This window comes from Impatiens glandulifera, chromosome 1, assembly GCF_907164915.1.
Source record: "Impatiens glandulifera chromosome 1, dImpGla2.1, whole genome shotgun sequence".
Taxonomy (NCBI): domain Eukaryota; kingdom Viridiplantae; phylum Streptophyta; class Magnoliopsida; order Ericales; family Balsaminaceae; genus Impatiens; species Impatiens glandulifera.
The window spans coordinates 20513126-20516964 of NC_061862.1; the positions used below are offsets into that span (position 1 = coordinate 20513126).

Genomic DNA, 3839 nt, shown 5'->3' on the forward strand with positions numbered 1-3839 from the left:
GATGAGATTGCTAACCATTGCTTATCTTTCTTTCTCATATGTCTTATTTTGTTCTTCCCTAGTTTGAAGTAATAATGCAGGTGTAATGGCTCCTTAATTCACGCTTTCCCAAGACAATATTGAACTACAATTTTCCACCAATCATTTAGGTTTGTGTCCAACTTGCATTGATTGTAGTTTGTGATTTTGGTTCAATCTAAATCCACATCTAAATGAGAAATCTGCTAGAAAATTTCAGAATGAATCTTATCTTTTTTTGTTTAGGTCATTTCCTATTGACAAATGAGGTGTTGGAGATCATAAAGAAGACAGTTCGTGATAGCCAAAGAGAATGAAGGATTGTTAATGTCTCCTCTAAATGTGATATGTTAATGTACAAGAATGGATTCCATTTTAATAATCTCTAAATGTCACAGATCGGAGAACATTGATGCATTAGAGACAATAAAAGGATTGTTGGATGCCCTAATTGTGAAGATGGTGAGTTTTCGTTGTTTTGTTATCAAAATTGGGTTGTAGAAAAATAAACTTGATTTAGTGATGATAACATTTTTGCTATAAACAGAAGATGAGCATAATGTTGTTTAGTTTTGGCTAGTGAAACGAAAGCCACGCGAATTCCCTGTCTACTCAGTACTTTGAGGTGAGTCTTTTATTATTCTTCAAATCATTATTTACTGTAGAAAGTAGTGACCATGGTGATGAATATGATAGGGTGATCTTTTTTCAACTTGTATGTCTAAAAGTCCTTTACAGTATTGGTATGTAATTAGTGTTTACACAAAATTAGATTTAAAATGCAGTAGACTCAAAACTCTTTTAACTTAATTTTATTTGTGTTTTAAATTAGATTGAATTGAATTTGAATTTGACTTAATTGTGATTCATATGATTGAACATGATTATGACTATATTGAATAAATTATAGTATTCTATTGATGATAGGGTACTATGATGTTATCTTCTCATTCATTATTTGATATTTGACAGGTTTTTAGCAAGTGTTTGGGAAGTCAACTAATTTGATGACTCTGCAGGGATATTTTTCAGAAATAAATGGATAGTACATGCTCAAACTTATATTTGATGTATTTTATTTTTATTTTATAAAATTGAGAAATAATGTTTTATAGAAATATTATGTAGGTTTGTTTTAGTAATATGAATATTTAGTTTTACTAATAACAAATCTTGTTTCAAGATATTTGAAATTTTTTCATTCATGTTAAATTTAGTAAATTATAAAATAAATTAGTAATTGTTTTAAATTAATGTAACTACTCTTTAGCGACAGTATATAATTCCCTTAGCCACTTCTTTAGCAACAGTATTCTTTTACTGTAGTCAACCAATAGCGACAGTATATGCTCCTGTAGCCTCATTTTTAGCTACGGAAGCAATAGCGTCGGTTGGTGACAGGTATGATTACTGTGGCTATTAACCTTTAGCGACAGTACATTGAGCAATAGCGACAGTATTTCCTGTCGTTGTTGCTCTGTTTTTACTAGTGCTCTCTATATAATGATGCTTAATTTTCAAAGTGTCTCGATTGTCGGGCCGAGAGTTGTGGTTAATTTGGATACTTGAATCGGATTGTGGGTTGACCCGCCCATAAACTTAAAATTGTTAAAAATAAAATTGAAAATGCTAGAGGTATGTTTCTAACTTGTAACATAACAAAAGAAGTACAACCCTTTAACTAACTAGGCTAATAAGACTTTACATTTTAAATTCAACACCAAATTTGAGGAACGCGAGACGTTTTAACATTAATATAAGTTCAACTTTTTAACCAACTAATATATATATATATATATATATAATATGATGCTTAATTTTTAAAGTGTCCGGATTGCCGGTTCGAGAGTTTTAGTTAATTTTGATATATATATATATATATATGAGTAAATGAAAAATGCTATCACGTTTTAACCGTAATTATTTTTCTCGGTTTTTATATAATTACTCGTACAAATGTTAAATGCTAGTTAAATTAGTAAAGTTGTCATTTGAATGAGGAAGGTTCATTTTATTGTATATATTTAAGTAAATGACCTAACATTTTTTCTTTTTATATTGGGAAAGAATATAATCAATTGTGGATTAATTTATATTAAACATTTTCCACTTTCCACTTTCCACTATATTTAACTAAATAGGAACTCAAAAGAGATACTTTTCCTTCCTCCACACCTTTAGACCTCAAAAGATTTAAGTATCCATGGCTTATTTAGAAAATATTTTTTTTTAATTAAGTTAGGTTTAAAATATTATTTTATCTATATTAGTAGGAGATATTGATAAAAAAAAAAACAATTGTTTCTTAACAAATTTATCAATAAAAAAATTGACACAATTAAATATTAAAAATAATTGATTTTTTCTTCTTAATTTTGTGTTGATTTCTCTTTAAATAAACAATATCTAATTTTATTCAAATGTTTTCAAAAAAGTTTTAGAAGAGTTAATGGGAGGGGTCACCCATTGTCCATCTTTCGGGTGACTACTATCTTTCAAAAGATTTTCCCATGGTTTTGTTCAAACCATCGTCTGATTTTGTTAAAGTAAAGGGTGATGACAAAGAACAATTGTGTTTTAATATTCGAGAATAAGAACTGAATAGGGATGACATCATATCGTGTTTGCAATCTTGTTAGGTGAGCCAAATGTTGACATGTTCCTCGCCAACTATGTTCTTTGTGAACTTAAGAAACCTTTGAAACTCCTTAAAAGTTGGTTTATGGGAGACTATGCTATATTGTGTGTCAAGATCAATGTCTTATGTAATAAGATTAACTTCATTGATGAGGCTGATAAGTTTCGAGATCTCTCTACGAATGAGGTTAGTTCTCGGATTCACATGGTTAATGATTTGCTTGCACTGTGTAAAGACAATGAAATAGGGGCTCACCAACATTTATAGTAGGGCTATTTGGCGTTATGAATTATACGCAATTAACTTGGTGCAAAAGGAGATTTTGGAAGCTCGATTTACGGTGGAGGAAGTCGAGGAGACTATTAAGGGGTGTTGTAGCGACAAGGCTCTAGGTCTAATGATTTTACTTTGACTTTTTTAAGAAATAGGGGCTCACCAACATTTATAGTAGGGCTATTTGGCGTTATGAATTATACGCAATTAACTTGGTGCAAAAGGAGATTTTGGAAGCTCGATTTACGGTGGAGGAAGTCGAGAAGACTATTAAGGTGTGTTGTAGCGACAAGGCTCTAGGTCTAATCTAGGTCTAATGATTTTACTTTGACTTTTTTAAGAAGGCGTGACATTTTCTTAAGAAAGATTTGATAGAAGTTATTGGCCACTTATATCTCTCATCATTTGATAGAAGTTATAACTCTACGTTGATTTGTCTCATTAAGGCTCTGGGAAGTAGGAACTATTAATGTGAATAATTTTAAGATTGACAATTTAGTTTATTCCTTTTATAAAATTATGTTGAAATGTTTGGCTAATAGACTTAACGTTCATTAAGGGACATAAAATCTCCGAGAATCACATAACGTTCATTAAGGGACATAAAATCTTTGATGTGGTATTATTTGCCAACGAGTGTACTATAGACTCGGCTAATTCAAGAGACGATAAATGTATTTTTGTTTAACTGGATATTAACTTATGATCAATTCAATTGTGAAAGAGTGAAAATGGATTGGTTTGATAAGACTTTGCGTCTCGACGACCAAGTTTTCTATTATTGTGAATGAAAATTCTCATGGTTTTTTAGAGCTATCGGGAAATTAGATAGGGTGATCCGTTATCTATTTTCTTGTTCGTTTAATGGAATATTTCTTAAGAATGATGGTTTTTAAAAATAAAATAAAAG

The 3839-nt window shown here is 30.4% G+C and overlaps 1 long non-coding RNA gene across 1 annotated transcript; it reads left to right on the top strand.

Annotated features, from left to right (window-relative positions):
- The first annotated feature begins 439 nt into the window (after positions 1–439).
- LOC124920243 lies at positions 440–1041 on the top strand. The gene is made up of 3 exons (XR_007097635.1): positions 440–480; positions 566–643; positions 991–1041. It is a non-coding gene; the product is annotated as an uncharacterized LOC124920243 (long non-coding RNA).
- The last annotated feature ends 2798 nt before the right edge of the window (positions 1042–3839 follow it).